This window comes from Lepidothrix coronata, unplaced genomic scaffold, assembly GCF_001604755.1.
Source record: "Lepidothrix coronata isolate B3197 unplaced genomic scaffold, Lepidothrix_coronata-1.0 Scaffold134, whole genome shotgun sequence".
Classification (NCBI taxonomy): Eukaryota; Metazoa; Chordata; class Aves; order Passeriformes; family Pipridae; genus Lepidothrix; species Lepidothrix coronata.
The window spans coordinates 989,994-1,013,715 of record NW_016690314.1 but is presented as its reverse complement, the minus strand read 5'-3'; the positions used below and the strand labels follow the sequence as shown (position 1 = coordinate 1,013,715).

Below are 23,722 nucleotides of genomic sequence, written 5' to 3'. Positions count from 1 at the left end.
TCAGGCAGTGCTGTGCTGAGCTGAGGGGGGAGATGTGCAGGGGGGCACAGCTGGGGCACAGCAGCAAGGCTCAGAACGGGAGCAGACAGCGAGGGGGCAGCGGGCAGGGCAGGAGGGCTCGTGGGCAGGGCAGGCCAGGCTCCCCCTGCCCTCCCAGCGCAGGGTGCACTCACTGCTCAGGAGGACTTTGCTCTCCCATGGGCTGCACAGCCCCATTGGCCCAGCTCTGCAGGGACAGATCTGGCTGTCAGGCCAAAGAGGGGCTTTGCCTCGTTGTGTCCTTCCCCAGGTGAGGAAAGGGGGCTGTGGGAAGGATGGCACAAACCAGAGCTGTGACAATGGCAGTGGCACAGAGCCTGTGCTGGGGCTGCCGGGGGCTGTGGGGGCAGCCCTGGCACCTTGTGAAATCAGGTGTGATCCAGCCAAATAACCCAGGCTGTGCTCCTCTCTCTGACCTGCTCATTCCAAGACTGGCCCTGGAAGCAGTGGCTGTTTAGGCAATGGCAGGAAGGTGAGGCTGCTGTTTAATCCCAAGGAAAGCAAGTGAGAGAGCCAGAAAGGAAAACGAGAGGTCTGTCACGTGGCAGGGTTAATTTAGCACAGTTAGAGGGTAACAGAATAAATAGGGAAAAGGCTTAAAATTCCTTTGATGCATCTGCCCTCCTATCTCACCATGTTGGCTTCTTCTGCTAAACTGACAAACATTGACAGAGAGAGAAGGAAAAGCTCCATCTCCTCCTCCCCGTGGGCAGCAATGGCTGACCCTGTAACTGAAGTTCTTCAGGGTCACATGAGTGTAAAGCAGGAAGATTTATGCCTCAGTGTGAATTTATAAGTCTTTTTTTCGTTGCTGTGTCCTTCTGTTGAAAAAATAATAGATCTGTGAATTTGGCTGGTGAATTGGACAATCCTGGGACATTTGTTCCAATTGGATTTTTATAGCTCCAGAGGGACACAACAACCAAGCAAACCATACACATTTCCATTTATGGTCTCCAAAAACAGTGGAAGGTGGTGTGTGCTTTCTGTGCTACAAAGATTATTATATGGGTCAACCTGGATGTGGAGCTGTTATCACAAGTGGCATTGCCAAGGAGAAATCAACAGAAAACCCAAGAAGTTTTGAGTGAGAATATCACAGGTACCGGCTCCGTGTTTCATCCAGAAATGATTCCTAAGGCACTGTTCAGCACTGTGCTTTCCTCACCTCTCCTCCAGACTCTCTACCAAATAATGGTGGTAAAAATACCAATAGTCATTCACCTGAAACAAATAGACGTGTGAAAGTAGCACAAAAATGGATAACTGCCCTAATGCTGGGGATGGACAGGAAATTCAGGGTGATTTCTGGAAATTGTCTCTCATTTTCCTGAGTGGTTGGGCTTGGAAGACCTCTGCAGCCTTTGGAAAATGATCTGCCTTTCCTGAAACCAATCAAGAAATTGGAGATGTGACTGAGCTCTGAAAGGACCTGTTCCCTGGAAGAACAAAGCTGGGGGTCTGCAGTTGGATGAGATGATGGGAGGGTAACACGGGTGTCCCCTGGGAAGGATGGAGCAGCTCAGCTGCTGGGTAAGATATGCCAACTAAGAAAAGGAGCTACTTGAAGAAAAACTTGCTAAACCCATGATTGAAGCATTAAAGGAATTGTCAAAAATTCCTCAACTTTTCAGAGTATCATGTTTTGAACCTCATGAGTGCTCACATGCCACGTGGGCTTGTCTGCTGAGCCTGGAAAAAAATGGTCTGCCTTGTCCTGCCCTTCAGTGTTGGGATGTGGGTGTCTGGGGAGCTGCCCAGCTGGTGCTGCCTCAGGTAGGTTTAGAGACAGGAATAACATGTTTCCAGAACTGAATTTTGGGTGTGAATATCAAGACTATTTACCACAGCTGGAATAAGTTTTAACCTTACTGGGGAACAAACTGAACAGTCCTTTATAGGCTCCTAATTTTGAACTTTTAGAAGTTTTCCTCTGTGTCATCATTCTGCAGCCAGACTTGAGGGAGAGGTTTCTAATGAGCCCCAGGTTCCCGTGGAGGGGTGTAAACCTTTTATTTGCCTTCTGTGGGCTGTGCTGGTGCCAGCAAAGCTGTAAAGCTGCAGTGCTGAGCTGTGCTCCGTGACCGTGGGTGGGCTCAGCACGTGGGGCTCCAGGTGCTGGGGTGACTCATGGAGTGCCCTTGCCTGGCTGGGAAACCCAACTAATTGACTTTTTAGGATGACTGGTAATTTTAAAGCGTATCATAAATGTAATGACAGCCTAAATGTTTGCAGTATCTGACGTAAATTGGCCCCTCCTGAGTTCTGATGTGTGCTACAGAGCCTCTGTGATCCAGAAGGTTCTCTGGCACCATCCCCTCAGTGAGCAGCCCAGAAACCCTCACCTGCCTCCAGATGGGTTTGGCTGCACTGACCACAGCTCTAAACACTTATTTGTGGAGCAGATGTGTGACCAGAGCCAGGCTACTGTAATCTCATAAATCTCCACAAAATTATCTCTAGTGAAGACGGTTTCTGTCAAGGCAATGGAAGAACTATGACTGAAAAAGTGAAGGGATGAAGGAATTGTTCATGGCCTTGATTATGAAAGTTTCCTTTTCTTGCTCTCCATGTGTGACAGACTTCTCCACGAGCTGCCTGAGATGAAGGAGGTTCTACCCGAAAACTGAGCTTGGACCTGAATAGAATCATAGAATCACTAAGGTTGGAAAGACCTCCAAGATCATCAAGTCCAACCTTTGCCCAAATGCCCACTGTGCCCACCAAAGCACATCCTGTGTGACCAGCAAACCTCTCCCACTCTGGCCTCAGTCCATTCCCATCCCTGGTGAGCCCTCAGGCCAGAGGGCTGCTTTGAGGATGGCTTTGGGGAATGGGGAAGTTTCCAGCTGTACCAATCCAGGGATTTAGAAGCTGAGGAGCACTGTTGGTGTTCCCAGCTGCCCAAGGAGCTCGAGCTCTGTGACAGCAGCTCCTGCAGGTACCCACAAAGAGATGGGACCAGCCAGAGGTTTGATTATTGAGGTACAAATTCACAGCTTAATGGGCCTGATCCTGTGCAGCTCCTGTTCCTTTCTCCATAATGTTTTCTTTCCATAGATTTAACTCTCTTGTCTTCCTGTTGTTCATCCTGATTTGCCATGGAAACAGGAGATCCCTGAATTACATTCCCAGCACATCTCCTGTCCAGACCATCTGACAGAATTTGAACTGCCTGGATCAACCACCACTTTTAAGATGGTGGGAGAACCCTGATACAAAATCATGGGCATTTTGCTATTTAAGCTGGAGTTCTGTTTCTGCCAAATAAAGGAAGAAAAGGCCAGAGAGAAAATTTGTGTGCAGAAAATGCAGTGCAGCGAAGCTGAAACCCTCCCCTGGACTGTAACTAGGCACGAGTGGCCATGGGCAGTAAAACCTCAGTGAAGTTACCCCATCAAAGCACTCCACGAGCACGGGGCTGACTCCTGGGAGTCATTCTGAGATTTACAGGAGGGCTGTAATTTCACTGCATCTCCTATTCCAGCTGGCAGGCAAAAATCCAAATACATGCACTAGAATTTCCAAGTTACAGTCAGTGCCACTGATTTAACCTTTTCACCTTTGACAATCTCATGATAAATTGAATGTGATTCAAGACTATTCAGGCACTGAGCCTGGAGACTGAGAGCTGCAGGAGACACTTTTACTTCTTTTAATGAATTCATCATTTTTTTAAAAAAAGCTTTTATAGTTTTATCCAAGGAACTTATTTTTGCTGGATGCAAATTTGAAATTACAACAAGAAGCAACCACTGGCAGTATTAATTGTCATTCCTTCCTTATGTTTCCCCCCGGAATAGAAGCAGTAGAAGTGACTTCCTGGGAGCTGAGCTCTGTGTGCCCAGCTCCCCTTTCCCCACAGCAGCCAACTGCAGTCGGCTCCTGGAAGCACTTCCAGACAGTTCATCCTGTTGAGTTACAGCAAAGAGAACAAAGAGTGATGGCAGGGGGGGTTAATGCAGCTCTTCCCGAGGATGTGCAGAGATAGGAGGTGGTTTTGTTGGACATCTATCCTGGGAAGCTTGGAAACTGCTCCCTGGAGTGACTCTGAACTGGCAGTAACAGGTAGCTGTGTGTGATGCTCTGTCACGTGCAGGCACAGCCAGGTGAAGCCCAGCCCCAGAGGGGGTGGCTCTGGGGGGTGTTATTGCTGAGTTCCTCCAGTGTTGGATGCCAGGGGCATCCAAGGACTGCTGAGACCACAGAGGTGATGGAGGGAGCCATGTTTTACTGCAGTCTGCAGCAGCTCTCTGTAGCAGCTGGCTGTACCCAAACCCTGGGCAAATTCTTTAGGCATTATTCTCCCTGAAGGTAGATCTCATTTGCAAAGGATTGAGAGTTATTGGGAGGAACAGTATAACAAGCAGCAAATGAACCAGGAGATCCTAATGAGACATAATCTGTCTCAGAAAGTATTGATTAGTGCCTGGGTTTGCCTGGCCAACTTCAGAGCAGAGCTACAGCCTCAAACAAGGCTTGGTTGTGCTTTTTTTGCCCCTGGACGTCACTGTCTCCCTCAGTTTGTTTCCGTATCTAGTTTAGTTTTTTTCTGTCTAGTTTAGTTCCTTTCTCTATCCAGGTTCAGTAGAAATTTCAAGCTATTCTGAGTGTCTGCCTGGAAAAAAAAAAAAACCTGCATCAAACAAGGTGTTGTTTTAAAGCAGATCCTGTATCCTCTGCTTTGGAAACCTGATTATATGAGCAAACCTCAACCCCACTCTGAGGGCAGAGCTGATGCAGGCAGTGTGTGAACACACACAGGAGCTGTGCTGGGTTCCTCATGGAGCTGCAGACAGGCAGCATCTCACTGGGTACCTGCAGCTGCCCGTGTTGGAGCTGATCTGTGCTGAAAGAGGTGTTTGCTTGCTTTGTTCCTCCCACTTCTGCATTTCTCCTGGTTCATTTTTGTTCCTGCATCTTTTCTTTTGGCTTGTGCCCAAATATTCTCTGAAACATATGAAGAATCTGTTGTAGACTTTGACTGTGTGCTGTGGGTGATGTGGAGTGTGGGGTGCTGGGGTTCCTCACAGCCCCTCTGCAGCTCAGGGGGTCAGTGGGGGGGGCTGTGGGCTGATGGTCCTTTGGAACCAGGCACCTTCCCTGTTCCATGGAGCAGGCTCAGGAGCTGGGTATGGAGCAGGAGAGGCTGTGCTGCAACCCCTTCTCCACTGTGGAAGTCACAGGCTGCCCCCCTGCTTTTACAGAGAGACAGATTTCAACTGGTGTTGAACAGCTTTAATTTTGTCTGGTCTTTGGGTAAAAATGCTGGGGAAATGTGAATTTCTGGCAGAGAGGGAATTGCCTTTGGGATCTCAGTGTCCTCTGTGGCACAGTCTCCAGAGCTTCTGATGGACTGTCCCCTGCCCATTGGAGTCCTGGAATGGTTTGGGTTGGAAGGGACCTTAAAGATGGTCCAGATCCAACCCCCTGCTATGGGCAGGGACACCTTCCATTGCTCCAACCTGGCCTTGGACACTTCCAGGGATGGGGCAGCCACAGCTTCTCTGGGCAACTGTGCCAGGGCCTCCCCACCTTCACAGGGAAGAATTCCTTCCCAATATCCCATCTGATCCTGCCCTCTGGCAGTGGGAAGCCATTGCCCTTGTCCTGTCACTCCAGGACAAAGTCCCTCTGCAGATCCTGGGCTGTGGCAGTGGGAGGGTCATTCCCAGGAGGATGCTGGTGGAGCCCAGAGGGCTTTTGCCCCCAGGTCTGCACCCCCCGACACTGAACCCTGATTCCCAGGCATTCTGTTTCTCTTCTTCCTAACAAATGTTTGCCCCACTCTTATTTATTTGGCATGGAAAAGGGATTTTCCTTGGGCTGAAGTTTTGTACTTGCTTTGAAATCCGTTCTGTGGGAGAGGTGACCTGACCTGCACTGATCTCTGCACCTTGTCTTTAGACATTTCATATGCAAGTGCAGCTCTTTGCTCTGTTTTAGGTGTTAGTGATGTCTTCAGCTGTGGTAGGGGAAACACAGAACAGTGAACTCCATATTTTGGTAGGTAAAAAGAGTTTCCATTTCTCTTTCAACCATTGGTGAAATGCTTTTATTGCAGTTTAAAAAAGGATCCCAGCACGTTCCCATGCTGTGGCTCAGATCAGGGGGCAGCTTTGGTGCAGTTCTGTCTGTGAGTTGGTTGTGCTGACTGGCTGCTCAGAGGCATTTCCCCTTCCCTCTAAATTACTGTGAATTTTTACGATTCAAAAAACTCTTCTCTCTTGGGGTGGATGAATTGAGCACTTGATGGATTTACTCAGAGGCCTCTGGACTCTTCCACGTTCCCGGTGCTGGTGTGACATGAAGTGTCATGGGAATGTTCCTGTTGCTGTTTGCTGTTGATGGATTTTATCTCCTGTCAGCAGTCAGGCAGCTCCTCTGCAGAGGAGGAGCTTTTCTGGCAGGGATTGGGAAGGTGCAGGTGGTGTCTGCCCTGACACCAGGGTGCAGGTACCTCACCAGGACCTCTTGTGATCCAAATAGCTCAGGAGTGTTGTGTGAAGTGGGTGCACAGGAGCCAGGGAGAAGGACTGAGCCAGCAATGCAGCCCATGGGGCCAGTGGGCACCTCCCACCTCTGAATGCAGAGAGAGAAATGGGGCTGGAGCAGGAGGCCCAGCTGGGTCCTGGGGCTGCTCTCCCGAAGGTGCTGGAGTGCAGCTGAGGTTGTTCTGCAGGGGAGGTCATGCCATAGAGTTTTAACTATGTGGTCTAATTATAGGACTAATTCTTTGATTCTGCTCTGTTGGTGCAATGGGCAGTTGTACCTTTCAAACTGCCCAGCTGGCAATTAGAGTGAAATGTGTTGGCTTATTCCAGAGGGACTGGGAACAACCTTCCCCCCGTGCTGGGTGCTGAGCTCTCCCCTCACTGCAGCACCTTGGCTGTTCACAGGGAGGCTTCCAACCAAAGGAAGAGAGGTTGGGATGAGATGTCAGCAGGAAATCCTTTTCTGTGGCATCCCACGTGAACTCCTGAGCACTGAGGTTGTTCTGTGCAGTGTCACATCACCTGAGCCCTGTCTGTGCTCCTGCTCCTCCTCCTGTCCTTGTCCTCCACTGTGAGCTCTGCCTCCAGAGAGGGATGGAAGGGAAGTACCATCAAAATGTGTTTTGAGCTGATCTCACAATATCTGCCATTAAATCCTGTTTGGTTCTCTGAAATCCCACATGGACACTTTGTTGTGAAGCCCTGCACGAGCTGCACTGTGCATGTCCCTCTCATGGTTATCCCAGGATTTCATGGGCAGTTTGGGAAGTTATAATAACACAGAGAGTCCAGTTTTTAATTTCATCTGATTTTTTTTTAAGCTTATAAATACGACCAGTAAAATTAGTATCTGATATGTTGCTGGACAAATGGTCATGTTTTTTGTGCAAAAATCACTTTATTGGGTTTTTATGTGCAAGTACAAATGATTTTGAATCCCTTCCATTCAAGTTGTGTGTTCCCACACCAGCATGTTTGCTATTAAACCATAAAATCCTCCCATTGCTCTGCTTTTTTATCCTTCAATTAGAAGGAAAAAGTAAAAAAGCCAAAAGAAGCTCCTGCCATCTGAAATGTTCTACCTGATGTGAAGGGTTGGTAGCTGAGATGTAAAGTTTGTGTGGCCTCAGCCACAGTGGTGCCAATAAGGATATAAATAGTGCATGAACACACTCTTGTTTATCTTCTCCAAGTGCATTTCCAGCCCTGCAGTGTCTATGTGAGAGCCTTTAAGTAGCTTCTGTTCTGAATTGAAACACTATCATAAACTGCAATACCTTTTTAATGAACTCGAATGAAATTATTGAGAACACCTGATAGGTGAGATTTGATGAAGCTTTAAAACCCGTTTTTATCAGGGGATATTAAGAAACAGGAGACTGAGTGTTGTGACATAATGTCCTTTTTGGATGCTCCACTTGACTGACTTACAGGGAGATCTTTGGACCATCATCCTGAGAATTCCAGTTATTTATTTAAAAAGAAAGAAGTAAACATTTGGAGCACATTCCTCCCACAGGGTGGATGGGAACTGTGCTTCAGCAGAAGTTCTTTGATGACAAAGCAGAATGGGACACAAACCAGTGCAAAGGATCAAACCCCTCCTGTCCTTTCCTACACTACACCAAATTAATGGGAGTCTCTCACACTTTGCAGTGTGATGGGGAGATAACCATGTGCAGGCCCTGTTTTCAGCAGCATCCATGTGCTGGTGTAGGAAGGAAAGCATATTTTGAAAAGATTTCATGCTGTGCCCTTGTTCAGGAGAGCTGACTTAACAGAAAGTTCTTACACTTGTTTAAAAATCTGTGGGAACCTTTATTATATAGTGGAAATGTGGCAAAAAAAATTCTCTTTTTCTTCACCATCCTCTGCTACACAAACTCGGTGCCTCAAAGCAGAGCTGGCATTTGCATTCCCTGAGCCCAGACAGAGGACAGGAATCCTTGAACTCTGCGTTTGCTGGGGAAAGCAAACAGTACATGGTGTTTGTAAACCACTGAATACACTGGAGATAATGACCAGAGAATAAAAGAACCTCTTCTCTGGGAGCCTGTGGGGAGGGAAAGACTCGAATGTCAATGATCTGGAGAGATCATAAGGCATCTTATAACGTGTTTGGGAGTTCTTTCCTTGGCTTTGTCACGGAGCTGATCTGGTGTTGGATGTGAGGACTGTGCTCTGCCCTCCCTGGGATGGGACCATCCCCTTTCCTTTAGATGTCCTTTGATAATCCAGTTTTCCTGCTGTCCTGGGATCTCATGGAGAAGGTCTCCAGGGACATGGAGCTGAAGGGGGGTGGTTGGAGGGTCACCTGAACACCCCCAGGCTCTGTGGTTTGTCAGACTGATGCTGGGGGCAGACAGGGCAGGTGATGTGTGGAATGGGGGCAGTAATTAAGAGTCACCTCAGACCTGAGGCTCCTGGGCCCGTTTGTGACCATGTGGTTGTTTAAGGATGATCAGAGTCATTATTTTCCAGAGGCCAAAGCAGCAGCAGTTGGAGATCCACAGGGGAGCTGGAATGATGGAATGGTGGAATGTTTGGGGTGGGAAGGACCCTTAAAGACCATGGGCAGGGACACCTTCCACCAGACCAGGTTGTTCCAAGGTTGCTTTTTTTTCTTGTAGGAAATGACTGTGGAATTTTTAATGAAGGAGCTCAGAATTAGGTATTGCTGGTTTGATATTTGAAAGACAAAGGTGTCTAGTGACAGCGACTTTAACCCTAATAAAAGGCATATGCAAATCAGCCAGTGCTAGGAATTAAAAGGATCAACAACAAAAAAAAGGTATCCTTGGCAGTGTAACTTTTTTAAAGAAAAATAAAAGATACTGCAAGAGAGGCTGAAGGAACTGCTCCAGATTTCCTTCCAAGATCTGTAAATCAGGCAGAGGATTTACACTTCCTGCTGTTTCAGCTGGAATTCTCTTTCTCCATCAGATTATTTTAGTATTTTGGGGATATTACTAATTAAAATTTATCATCAGGGTAGTTTTAATAGAAATCTTCTTTCAGTGTAACAGGAATCGAGTTTGCATTGAAAAGCTTTCCTGAGGCGCTCCTGAGGTGCGAGCAGGGGCTCCTCCATGGCTTTGAAAACACTGAGTTTTCTTCCATAGGTGCAGGACTGGGTTGTCCTTTGGGATTACAGGGTTGTTCAGGATAGTGACACTGTTCCAGGCATGGAGCAGCCCCAGTATCCCACAGTGCATCCCCCACCCCACATCCCCCGGGCAGAATTCCGGAGCAGGAGCTGCCAGCACAGCCCAGGAGCCCCCAGGGGACAGCAGCTCTCAGCCTGGATTGGAGGGGTTGGGAATTACCATCCAATGGCATTTCACTGGGAACAAAAGCAGACAAACGGCTCTGTGGGAAATATTTTCCAGGGATTTCAATAATTGCCTGGATTTGGGTGGGGCAGGTGCTGCTGGAAGGTTTTGTGCTGTACATTGTCTGTGTGCCCCAAGGACCTTCCAAGCAAGGGAAACCAGCAGCCTGGAGGTTATTTTTGAGTTTTGTGTCCCCAGAATGGAGGAATTTGGGGACCTTTCATCTCCACCTGTGAGAGCAGAGCTCCTTCCCTGTTCCCTGGCTTTGTGTGGTGTTTTTCCAGATCCTTATCTGACGCTTGCCAACTGCTGTCTTGCCTCCAGTGCTCTTTTATCCTTAGCCTTGTTTCTCCCCAGGTTTCATTCGACATCCCATCTTCACACAATAATCACCTGGCCTTGAACTTCCCAGTCTCCAGTAGCAGCTTCTTCATTAATATTTGAAGCGTGTGATTTTTGCTTGTTATCAGCAATATCCCGGGAGACGGCGAGAAAGGCTGTGTAGGAGGGCGTTTTAAAAGCTTATCTTTAAAGCCACGATGTTTTGTGATTTAAAAATTAAATATGGATTAACAAATGGAGAACTGACACTGTCTGGGGAATCAAGATTGGATAGAGGAAAAAAGAGCATGACTCAACAAATTGCTTTATCACAATAAACTGGAGCTATTGGTGTGGACGTGCAGCGTGGGGAAGTGGAGCTGCTCAAAATATTTGACAGTCAGCTCTTGCCTAAGTGGCTATCCAGGCAACTTAATTAAAAACATTTATTTCCCCAAAATAAGGAGTTTGTAGAACAGATGAAACCAAGTGGATTAAACAAGGCTCGCTGGAGTTCCGTGGCTGTGCCTCTTTGATCCTTGGTTTTGAACCGTTGCCTTGTTCTGAGAAAGGCACAAGGAAGTACAAAATTCACAGTAATGACTTTTAAAGGAGCTACTTTTTCAGGAATTCACCTGCAGGGCCTGTTCCTGGTTTGTTCCATGCCTGGAACGTGTTGGGCATGGCTGTTTCTCCAAATCTTCTCCAAGGGGAAGGGGCTGGAGCAGCAGGAGGGGCTGAGGGAGCTGGGGGGGCTCAGCCTGGAGAAAAGGAGGCTCAGGGGGGACCTTCTGGCTCTGCAACCCCCTGACAGGAGGGGGGAGCCAGGGGGGTCGGGCTCTGCTCCCAGGGAACAAGGGACAGGAGGAGAGGGAACGGCCTCAGGCTGTGCCAGGGGAGGGTCAGGTGGGATATTGGGAAAATTCCTTCATGGAAAGGGCTGTCCAGCCCTGGCACAGCTGCCCAGGGCAGGGGTGGAGTCCCCATCCCTGGAGAGGTTTAAAAGCCCTGTGGATGTGGCACTTGGGGACATGGTCAGTGGTGGCCTTGGCAGTGCTGAGTTAAGGGTTGGGCTCAGTGATCTCAGAGGGCTTTTCCAACCCCCCCCAATTCCATGACTCTGTGAGGTGGCAGAGTCACCAGCCAGCCATGGTGTCTTTGCTCCTTGAGTGTTCCAGCCCAGAGACATGAGCCATGAAATGAAGTGCTGTGTGTCAGCTCCCAGGGAGGGAATTTGCAGCAGCAAATTCCGTGCTCTGTTCAGAGAGGTGTGATGGGGAAGCAGCTTCTCCGTGGTGCTGCCGGGAGCGTTCCCAGAGTGGGAAGCGTGAAATGCCAGCGAGGAGCCTGAGCACAGCGGTGGGGAGCTGCCTCCTCACTCACTGTTTTGGAATCCAGCTCTTTCAATATGTCATAATATTGGGAGGGATGATTAATATGAACCTTTGAAACCGAGAGGAGGGTTGGAAATTAATTTTGAATATTAAAAGCGTTAATCAAAGTGTTAATTTCTCCCACATGCGTTGCAGTGGTTTTTGCCAAGTAAAGATAACTTTGGTCATCTTTCTGGCCACAAAAGGAATTAGAAATAAAGAAAGTGGATGTTTCCTGTGAAGTAACAGTTAACATCTCTTTTCTTGGGAGTTACATCGATGTAGTGATTTTTAGTTTATGTAATGCTCAGAACATCATTTAAATTTCTTCATACCAGTCAGACCAAATTTAAGAGAAAATTTATTGGTCCTTATCAATAAGGACCCCATTGAAATGTTCCCCATCAATGTTCCCCATTGAAAGAGCTGAAACTCCCGGGCCAGGCCTCTGGCAGGAGGAGGCCACGTGGAATGGTGGAGTTGGTGTGGTTTGGGAGAGTTGGGTGGTGGAGTCACGTCCTGAAGCACCAGGATTTACAGGGCAAGCAAAAATTCCTCTTTGCACTCATTAGTTCCACGTGCAGGTTTGCAGCTCTCAAGTGGAGCTTTTTCTCCCCTAAACTCCCCTGAGGTACAATAAATTCCAGTTGGAATAATGGGCTGCACAGCGCTGGAGCTGCAGGTGCATGTCAGGAGGAGCAGGTGGGAGAGTGTGAAATTTGATCTGCAAATAATATAAGGACATTTAATTAAATTGAGACTAATATGATGAGTGCCCCACAGTAAGGGAAAGGGGCATATTCAGCATATTAATTCTTTCTTATCCTTTTTTAGTTGTCTCTCTCTGGTCTTCTGAATGCCAGATTTCCTGGTGTTGCTGAGAATTGTCTTGCCGGAGATCCGAGTGTCCTATTGCTGTAACTCTATTTGATGAAGGGAAAACAGAGGCTTTAAAGGTTGTGGCTGGTCTTGGAAGCTTGGCAGGGCAGTGTGGGCTGTGCTGGAGGGAGGATTTCTGCAGCAATCAATCCCTCTCTGTTCAGGGAAACACGTCGGGCACTCCGAATATTGGCAAATATTTCATGGGCCTCTCGAATTCAGCACCAAAGTGAGAGAATCACTTTGTCTCTAATGGGCTGTTCATTGAAAAGCCTCTTTAGAGAACAGTCAATGAAGAGCTCAGTGCTGAGTAACTCAGGTATAACCATGTTCCACCTCTTTTCCGAGGTTCCTGGGTGCAGAGAATGCACAGGGGCAGGGAGTGGGGATGGTTCCACAGGCTGGGTCAAGCACATTTTTTGCTTATTCAGCTTTTCATGCCCTTTGTCTGGCTCACCTGGCTGGGACTGCAGGAGAACTGCAGAGGTGAGAAGCCCTGGCAGGGCCCAGGCTGGGGCTGGAGTTTGTTCCACACCATGTTCAGGGCCCTGCTGAGAGAAGGTGAACGTTCAGCTGTGAACAAACGTGCTCAGATGTGCCAGGAACGAGACCACAGCAGTAGTTCAAAGCCTGGAGGGCAAAGCTTTGCTTTCCAAGGCAGCAGGTGATCTTTGCTCCCTGTCCTTTGTGTTCACTCTGTGCAGTGTGAAGAGGAATCTCCTCAGCTCGTGGTGTCCCAGGAGCTGCTGCCCAGCTCAGAGCCATGGGGGGCTCAGCACCCCACACCCCCCAGTCTGGGCCAGTACAGGAAGCCCAAAGGGAGTGTAAAAGGGCAGGGGTGTTCAGGGGATGCTCCTGTGCAGCCCCCCAGGCCCTGCCCCACGTCCCTCGGTGTGGCTGCTTTGGGAGCTGAGGTTGCTCAGTCCTGGGTTTCACAGAGTGCCCTCCCTGGTGCTCCCCATTCCCTCTGCTGACTGGCACCCCCTCAGCCCTTCAGCCAGCTCATTTCCAGGCAGGGCTGCTCCTGGGGACCAGGACCACCCCTCTGCCAGCCCCCTCCTCCCCTGGGTGCCTCCTGCCCTGGGCGTTTTCCTGGAGGATCCATATTCCAGAGCTGCAGCCTGTGCTGCCCTGGGGTATTCACAGAACCATGGAATGGTTTGGGTTGGAAGGGACCTTAAAGCTCATCCAGTTCCAGCCTTTGCCACGAGCAGGGACACCTTCCACCAGCCCAAGTTGCTCCAAGCCCCTTCCAGCCTGGCCTGGCTGTCTGGCTGAGTGTCATCCCCCTGTTCCCTCTCTGGGGTGCCTCTCTCAGTCCCAGTCCCTGGGTATTGGTCTCTAGCTGTGATATAACGTGGGCCATTTTCCATGAGACAAGGCACTGCTGGGATCAATCCTGGACTGCCTCCCTAGAGCTTGCTCCTCACTTCTGTTCCTTTTACAGCCTCTCGTGTCAGAGCTCCATTAACTTGACCAGATTATCCCCAGGCAGTGCAGGGGGGTGGTTTTTGCAAGGCTGCAACAGTGGTTTTATTGAACTATATTGCATTTTTAGTACTCATTTGAGAGAGGGTCATTAAGGCTCAGTCTAGTACATTAAGAACATTACTCCAGTGTGAAGGAGACAAGGATTATGAGAAAGACAAGAAAAGACCAAGGAATTACAGAGTTTTGTCTTTCTCCATCCAAGGGCTGGGAACTGAACCTGCTGAAATAATTCCCATTTGCTGAATGCACGTTTCCAGTCCTAGAAGGCACTGGGCAGTGGAGAAGCTCCCAGCCACGACCTTGGGCGTGAATCCTTTGGGAAAAAATGTCCTGCAGCAAGCAAGGACTGATCAGAAACCCTGGTGGGACCTGACAGAAAACTGTGTTTTGATATGTCAGTCACCCCAGCTGGCACCTGCAAGTCTGATCTGGAGCTGGTTTGGAGGGAATGGGACTGGTGTGTTCCCTTCAGTCTGTTCATACTCTGGGTTCAAATGTTCAACCGTATTTTGACCCTTTCTTTGTGGCTGAGTCACCGTCCCTGCAGGGGTTTAAGAGCTGTGTGGATGTGGCACTTGAGACATGGGTTAGTGGTGGCCTTGGCAGCGCTGGGGGAACAGTTGGACTCAAGGGTCTTAAAGGTCTTTTCCGACCTAAATGGTTCTGTGATTCCATGAATTCTATGATTTGCTTTTGAGAATGTGCTTAAATGTGCTTTTAACAGCTGTGTCTGACTCAGGGCTTTGTTCAGGCTTCCTGAGGTGCTGTGGGATATGAACACACATCACGGAGTGGCAGTTTGCTGATGAGACTCGATGAACTCTTCTCTCAGGAATGTTGGAGCTCATGTCGTTGGCCCCCAGTGTGATCTGTGTGTGACAGGCCCTGTGTGTGAGGGTGAGCCCATGGGAGCAGCAGCATTTCAGGGTTCAGTCAAAGCTGGAAGCAGCAGCAGAACAGTGTGTGGAAATGAGAGCAGTGCCCCAAAGACTGGGGATGATGGCTCGAGTGTAGAGGGAGGAGACCCTCATCCTGCTGGAAGACTGGAGGAGGAATGAGCTGGGATCTGCTGCCTTCCTTTGGGTGAGACACAAGGAACTGGCACAGGGTGCTCAGAGAAGCTGTGGCTGCCCCATCTCTGGAAGTGTTCAGGGCCAACTTGGATGAAGCTCTGAGCAAACTGGTCTAGTGGAAGGTGTCCCATGGCAGGGGGTTGGAATTGGGTGGTCTGTAAGGTCCTTTCCAACCCAAACCATTCTATGAACTAGAGGTGAAACAAAATGTTACAGAAATCACAGAATCATCAAGGTTGGAAGAGACTTTCAAGATCTCTGAGTCCAGCCATAAACACAGCACCATCACCACCCTTAAACCATATCCCCAAGTGCCCTGATGTCATGGAAACCACCTCCTATTCCTTCAACCCTCCATGTCCCCCAGGCTCACACCCTGTTTCCTCTTGTCTTCCTACCAAACCGTTAGTTGATATGGCTTAGTGGACATGGTGGGGTTTGGCTGAAGGTTGGACTTGATCTTGAGGGTCTTCTCCAGCCTTCATGACTCTGTGATCTCTGTAACTAAAAGCAGTGAATGTCAAACCCCTGTTTGCTCTCAGGAGCTTCCCCTGGAGTTCTGTGCTTCTGCCCAATCCTCACCTCATGTCCTCACTGACTCACAGCCCAGGAGTCCCTCTGAGCCCTGCTCCATGTTCCTGATCTACTGCAGAGCTTTTGCAAGCCTGACAGGGGTTCAGGAAAGAATGTTTTCATGCTGTAAATGCTGGCCTGTTCTTGGGTGGAAAAATCAGGAAACAGGTTTTCCTTCCAAAATTATATTTCAAAGGTTTCTTCTTCTCCCTCCTTTCCCACTGAGATTTCCCATTGTGTCATTGCCACTCTCTAGATTTCTCATTCTTTGAAGAACTGACAAGTCTTTACTTGCCCTCACAGATACATAACAGCCACAAAAATACCATTAACTGAGAGCAGGCTAAAACACCACCTTACCTCTCCAAGAAAAAATTAATTAGGAACAAGGGAACATTCTAAACTGTGGTTAGAAAAGCTTCATCAGTAGAGATCATTTTGTGCTCGCAGTTTATAATGATTCACTACCCAGAGGTGGCACTGTTATTGCTGGGGGGAAATGTCCCTGCCGGAACAGCACAGTCCCTAAATTACACAGTGCAGCTCCAAGAGGCAGCTCCAACAAGCAGCCCCAGGGCTCAGGATCTGGGGGGGGGTGGGGGGGGTGGCAGGAAATCATGTCCTGCAAGGCAGCCAAAGCAGCCTCCGAGGGCTCTGTTTGGGAACAACCCTGCATCCAGGACCCGTGGGGAGCAATCCAGGGCCTGGAGGGGGGAGCCTGGCTGCCCTCTGCCCAGGGAGGGGGTGCTGGAGGGGAGAGGCAGCTACCTGGAAGGTTCCATGGCAGGGAACGGGTCTGGTTTGCAGAGCCACAGCTGTGGAGATTCAGGTTGGACTGTGTGTGTGGAGAGCGGCCAAGGAAGGGAACGGAGCTGGGAAGGGGCTGGAGCAGCTGAGGGAGCTGGGGGAGCTCAGCCTGGAGAAAAGGAGGCTCAGGGGGGACCTTCTGGCTCTGCAACCCCCTGACAGGAGGGGGAGCTGGGAGGGGTCGGGCTCTGCTCCCAGGGAACAAGGGACAGGAGGAGAGGGAATGGCCTCAGGAAGGTGCTGTCCAGCACTTATTTACAGGAAAACAGGGAATATTTTACCAGTTTTGTTTCTTTCTTGATTCCCTGGAGTCCAATCTCCTTTCAGGATACCTATGTGTCCCTTCAGGACCAGCCTTGCCACGTTTCCCTCCCTTTGGGCATCAGGAGCCTCTGGAGATGCCCAAGGAAAGTTGTGTCTGCAGCAGGGGCTGCTTCCCATGCCCCTCCCCAGGAATGTCAGTTCAGGGCTCTGAGTGTGCCAGTTTGGGGATTTCTGAACCAGCTGCAGGACTGAGATCCTTGGCTGGTGTTCGTGTGGAGCACAGCCCTCATTTGGATCATGGCTTGGCTGAAGGCTCTGCTGTGGAACACGGTATTTTTGGGGCTTTGTTTCTGCCTCCTGCAGCCAGAGCTTTCACCGCCCACAGTTGTTCCTAAAGCAAATGTGTTTTAGAAAGTGTTCTGACACCATTGCTGAGAACTTTGCCTTTGCTATTTTTACACACAGCGCTGCAGAGCTGGGCTTAGGCTGACTAAACCCAGCTCAGAAAGGACAGGGGAGGACTGAGGACATGGTTTAGTGGTGAACGTGGTGGTGGTGCTGGTTGATGGTTGGACTCAATGACCTCGAAGGTCTTTTCCAAACGTAACAACTGTGGGATTCTCTCCTGTGTTCCCTTTATTTTGGGATTTGTGCCACATGAGATCACACAAAGCGTGTTGCACTCCTGGGGGGTCCATCCTGTGGATCAGGAGGTGCACCAGGGCTGTCCCACAGACCCCACATTGCACTCCTGTCACCTCTATTCGGGGGTCTGGATTTGGGGTCTCTCTTTTCCCTTTGCCAGCAGCACCTGCTGTAAAAACAGGGGAATGATTCAAGGCATCGGGAATGTTCTTCAGCTGAGAATCTGCTTGTTCTGGGTCCTTACAGGAAAACAGGGAATGGTTTGTTAGTTATCTTCTCTCTTGATTTCCTGGAATCCAGTCTCCTTTCAAATTGGCAACGTTTCGTTTTTAGGGGGATCTCAGTGTCCCTCTGAGCAGGGTTTGTCCCCTCTGGAGGCTTTGCAGGGCTCTGCTCCAGACCAGCTCATTGGAGCACTCCTGGCATGAAGTTGTAACAACAAAAGTGTTTTAGATGTTTGAACCTGAACCATAATTTTATTTTATATTGTTTTTTTTTCTGCATGGATACACTATGTAGCTCCAGTGCACCTTCTTTCTATAGCACAGATTTTAGGAAGCCAATAAATCCCAAGTTCCTCCTGTTGCAAAAATCTCTCCTGTTCCCACACACATTCCCAAGCCCCGGTGGCTCTGGGTCTAACAGGGTATCTTAATTTTCTTCATTTTCTCTCTAGCAAACAGAGCTTTTCTAAATCTTTCAAAATGATCCCATACCATTCTTATAATTTAATTTGGTGTTCCAGAGAGAGTCTTAATTTTTTGTATATTGCTGGAGTGTAACTGCCATAATAAAGGACAATTTTGAAGTGATAAAACGCACCAGGAATGTCATTAAACATGCAGCAAAGGTCTGACACAATGGAATTAAGCATTAACGAATTACATACTAGAAATATTAGTCTTCTGTATCAGTTTAGGTGTTCTGGTGTTGGGTTATGATGAGGGTTAATGTGAAAAAATGAAACAATAAACAAGATTAGCAAAAATAAAATTCAAAAATGATTCAGTAGATTCTTCATGTGTAGAAAGTTTCTGAGTTAAAGCTGTTTGGTATCTACAGGGATCCTTCTCTTGGATAACTTGTTGTAGTTTCATGTTTTAATGTAATTTTATTATTGGTGCGCTTTTCATTTTTACAATTGAATTATGATACTACAGAGATGTAATTTAAATTTGAGCCCATCTGCAGATCAGGGCAGTTGTAAACTTCTTTTATTGGCATAAGCAGGAACTTTGTAGCTCTTGGTAAGCAGGAGATTAAGGATATTAACTGTTCCTGGTAATGACCCAACAGTCCAATCCAGAGTCTTGTTAGAACTTCGATTTTGGAGACAAGGACCCAGCTGGCATTTCTAGATCTCTCTATTAGCCATTTCTTTAACTTGAAGTTCTTTTTTCCTGAGGATTCTGAATATTCTGTGCTGATTTGGCCCAGCAAATCCAGGTGGAATGAAATCCAGCCAGTTGTCTTTGAATGTGCCTTGGTGTATTTTAATTTTGGGGGTCAGAATAAATTAATTTATTTCCATTTCTGGCTGCATGGAATGCCAGGAACTCTTCTACCAATCAGCTGATTTCCACAGATTAAAATCCCTTTGTAGTGCCTCAGGCAGAGCTGGTGCTGGATCACCCTGGGGTTTCCTCTGGGCTCTGCATCCCAGCTTTCCTGGGGAGATGGAGCAGGACTGGAGCTGTTGGATAAATGCTTGAGATCTTTCCTTTGGAGTGTTCTGATGACCCCAGCCCATCCCTGGTGAACTTCCACACTGGTGGCACCTTGTGCCCCAATGGGACAGGGGAATATCAGAGATCCAGGTCAGTGTGCTGGGAATCTGCAGCTTTGGGAATGGCACTGGAAGTTTTCCTACATTAGAGTGATTTACTGAAAATCTGATTTATTTCTTGCAAGAGGCTGAGGATCAGTCCTGCAGCATGGACATGGAGAGGTTTATTCTGGGTTTTACTGAAATGTGAACTCCCTCATATAACAAAACCCTACCTCAACCCCCTCCCTGCCACAGAGGCTCCTGCTCTTCTCTAAAGGTGTGAGTCATGTATTGACTTCCCAGTGACTGTTCCTTGAAGATTTGGTGGTTTTGTGACAGCTCTTTGAACAGTTCTCTCTCCCTGCTGAGGAGTTTGATGCCAAACAAGCTGCCAGCCCGGCTGCATTTCAAGAGTATCAAATAATCTGTATCGTTCCAGTTCCTTTGGGCTGGGACTCTGCTTTATCAGGGAAATATCCTCAATTGTGGAATTGGAGTTTTCACATGGGGAGAGTACTGACTTCTCTAACTCAGTCTTCAGTGTTACTACCATTCGTTTCCTGTCTGCAGAATATATGAGGTTCACAAGTAAAATTCATTGCAGCTCATAAATTGTATATGCAGGGTATAGAAGGATATGCCAGAGCCCAGCAGTGACATAAAAAACGTACATAGCAGTGAAAAAACCCTACTATGTGCCTTTGAGGTTTATTTTGTTTCTTCTCCAGTTAATTCCTCTCCTTTGCCTGCCCCAAGCTGAGGTTAAACTGTATTTCCCCTTGTGTGATGGGGGGTCCTGCTTGTTGGATCATCGTGGGACCACAGCAGCTCCCTGGCAGGGTCTTTCTGAGGGGTCAGAAATCCTCCACACTTGAAGACTTCTTGTTTTTATTGTTTAGATTAAAATTCTAGTTGCCATCTGTACTTAACCTGATCTTTTCCCATGCTTCCCAATAAACCTTTGTTAAAATCCTAATTTGAGGATGTTTTCTGTGCTGATGAGCAGCAAGAAAGGTCCTCAAATCCCTGCCAGTGGAGGATGAGCTGTGCCGAGCCATGCAATGCCAAAGGCTTTGTCTGTTGTTCCCATAACTTTAATAAACATCCAGGAGGCAGCTCCTGGCAGCTGCTAATTTTAAAGTAACATATTAATCAAATTAATTGAGAGTTCCTTTTAATAATCAGCAGCAACAACATAACTTTGTGATGTTTTCAGTGTTGCTAAAAGTAATTCCCCCCCTTCCCAAAGAGGATCTCTGCAGATAAATCAGCTGAAAAAGTGTTAAAGTGTCTCTTTTGCTACCTGATAATCCAATTAAGCGGTGATAAGAAAAATAGCTCCTGGAGAATTTCAGGGAAGCAGAATAATGTACTTAGTGTTGTACCAGAATCCAAATACCACATAATCGTGGGTATCCATGGATACTGAAGCAACACTTTGATTACCAGATACATCCATTACCCTTAAATACCAGCGCTGGGGGTTTAATGCCCCGACCAATTTAGCGCGTGACTGCTCCAGCCTGGAGAACCCTCCTGGGGATCTGCTCCGGAGCAGCACAGGAGCTGGCAGGGGGGGAAGGAAGGCAGCCAGGATATTTTTGAGACTCTCTTCCCCGTTCCTGTGTGCTGTCAGCTGCCACCCAGCTGGCTCTGCCGGGAGCTGGAGCGTCCTGGGATGTGGCCTGACCCCTGTGCCACATCTGTGACTTAGGAGCGGGATTCCCAGGAAAAACCATCACATGATAATGCTGTAGAGTGCTTGTGCTGTTGGGAGTCACTCCACAGTGGGTGGATGGCCTTGATGTCCCAACCTTTGATCAGAGCAAGATGAGCATGTTGGTCATCTCACAGCACAGGATCTGGCGTGAGGCTGGAGACACAAAGTCATGGAATCATAAAATCCTATAATGGTTTACTTGGAAGGGGCCTTAAAGCCCATCCAGACCCACCCCCTGCCATGGGCAGGGACACCTCCCACGGGCAGGGACACCTCCCACTAGCCCAGGTTGCTCCAAACCCATCCAACCTGGCCTTGGACACTTCCAGGGCTGGGGCAACCACAGCTTCTCTGGGTGTGTCAGAGCAGCCCTGGTTTGGTCTCAGGTGGTTTTGGCTCGACTCCCACCCTTTGCCACAGCACTTGGTGCCAGTGAGAGCATTTGTCACTCCTCCAGTCCGTCAGGGTAATGGATCACTGCAGGAATTCAAGGCAAAGGCCTGAATTTGCAACTTTCACGTTGCTACCACTTAATTGCCTGAGAGGTTTTTCCCTGGTGAGTGCAGTGCATTAACCTGACAGGTTAAATAACTGTGCACACGTTTCCTGGCGGAACAGGAATGCGGGACGAGAATATGGAAGCTGAATTTATTCTATCTGTGCCATGTGGACAATCTCCCCTCAGTTCCCTGGGCACCTCTGCTTGCTGAGAGTGGTAAATGCCAGGGGGCCCTGCCTGGCACGGGCTCCTCCAGAGGGATGGGAGCACTGTTATCCCAGCTCCGGGGTTGGGTGTGAACAGCAGCTCATGGGCTGCTGCAGGACCTTTGTGCTCTCGTGTCAGAGCTGCCTGGGGTGGATTTGAGCTAAACAAGCTGGAAAATAACACACTTTGTCCCCTTTAGGTGGCTTTGGGGCTGTATTTGTTCCTCAGGCCTCTATTTGCACTTTGGGCTGCATTCCCAGTCCTCTCACCTTTTCTGACTGAAGGTGATGGGAGGTGATGAAGGACTGCAAAGGACCTTCACAGCAGCTTCAGATGTGTCTAAATAATGGCTCCATCCAGCACAGAGGAGCCCTTTGGTCCCAGTGCCATAAAATACATCTGCTCCTGCTCTGCTCTGTCACAGTGGGAGCCTCTCAAAAGGACACTGTGCAGGGAAGGAATAAATTTCCAGGTGACAAATCCTGGAGCTCTGTAGCACTCTGGGGGTTGGGTTGGTTTTTTCCTTTCTTTTCTGAAATGAATTCTCCAAAGTTACCACGTCCTTGTTTTACAAGAGAAATCGGAGTCTCTCGGGGGAGGTTTGGAGTAGCTTGGCTTGGAGTGATGGAGTGCCAGGGAGGGCACAGGGACTTCCCAGGAGCAGATAATAACTTGAAATTCTCCTTAGGCTTGATGCCAGGGCAGAGAGATGTTCCCCCAGCAGAGCCACGTGGATGGCTTCCCTGACTGCTGTGCCTGGGTGGTGCCCTGGCCCTGCCATGGAGCAGGATGCTCAGAGCCAGGGCTGGCTGGGGGAGCTGTGCTTTTAACCAGCTGCAATCTCTGCCAACTGGGTCATTCCAGGAAAGCTGGATAGCACTGCTCACGGGTTTGAGTTCATTCTGCCTAATTTTGACTGGGGAAAAAAAGAGAGCATTTTAAACTCTTTAGATTTTTGAACTCACTAGCAGCAAGGCTTTGTCTCTCCCTTTAAAAATGAAGTTTCTTTTTAAAAACCTGTATTGTTTTCTTTGAAAACAAACAAACAAGCAACAAAAACACCAGGTTGCAAAAATTTCAGGTTGTGATAATTGTGAAACAAAACAAAAGATTTTGTGTGAGTCAGAGGAAAACTGGGGGGTTATTATTCTCTTTTATTCTTTCCCTGCCTTTCCTTTTCGCTGTTTTATTTCTTCCCACCAAACCAGTCCTTCTTCCCCCGGAGCTTTTGGAGCAGCCAGTACAGCAGAGCTGCTTTGCCTTCAGGCAGCCCCTGCATCTCATCTTCTCTGCGTCTCAAACAAGGGAAGAGGAGCCTGCCCTGCTCTGGGAGGTGCTCAGGGACCTGCACAGGAGGCAGATTTCACCATTTTAAGGGCTGAGTTTGGTTTTCACGGCTGTTCCAGGGGTTCCTCCAGGTGTTGCCGTGGCTGCTGTGCCCGGGGTCGAGGATGGTGCTGCACTGGCAGATGGTGGGTGCTGGGGATGAGCCTCCTCCTCCCCCTGTAGGATCCCTCCATACAAACACCTTCTCCACTGCCTCGTTTAGCAGTACTTTTAGATCTGTATTTTAAAGCATATCTGTGAATCTCTCCTTTGTCCTGCTGCCTTTTAATTAACTCATCCCCACTGCTGTTTCTTATTAAGCAGCTCTGATATGTTATTAATTAACACATTGTGCAGTAGAGTGGGGAGGTTGGTATCTGAGATGCCATAAAAGATGAAAGTGTTTACCACCGAGAAACAAAATAATTAAGGCAAAAGTTGAGTTTTCATCTGCCAGCAACAAGCAGAATATCACTGGAGATGGGATGGTTTTTTTCTTTTATTTTTCCTAAAACAACCTAAATAACTGTACTCTGGGAACTGTGCTGTCAGGGAGCCTTTCTCTGCCCTGCCTGTGGGTGTCCCTGTTCCATGCTCACACTCTTGTGCCACGTTTCCTGTGTGTTTATGAGAAGTCCCATTCACAGACGTACTTTATCTTGAGGCTTCAATATTTGGGTCTCTCCAGCCCAGTTGGTGATGGGCATTGGAACAAATAAGGGTTTTCTTGATCTTTATCCTTGATTTTCATTTTTATCCTTTTTTGGTTGGTTGGTTGGGGTTTTTTGCCTGTTTGGTTTTTTTGGGTTTTTTGGGGTTTTTTTGCTTTACCAGTACTTCAACTTCTTGGCTGTTCCTATTCCAGATAAGTCATTCCAGTGGAAACATTTTCCCTCAATAGCCTTCAACTT

General features: G+C 48.3%; 1 protein-coding gene across 5 annotated transcripts in view; it reads left to right on the top strand.

The window, feature by feature from the left end:
* The window catches only part of GRM7 (glutamate metabotropic receptor 7), a 226,820-nt gene that overhangs the window by 108,796 nt on the left and 94,302 nt on the right, over positions 1 to 23,722 (top strand). The gene's annotated exons all lie outside the window — the stretch shown is intronic.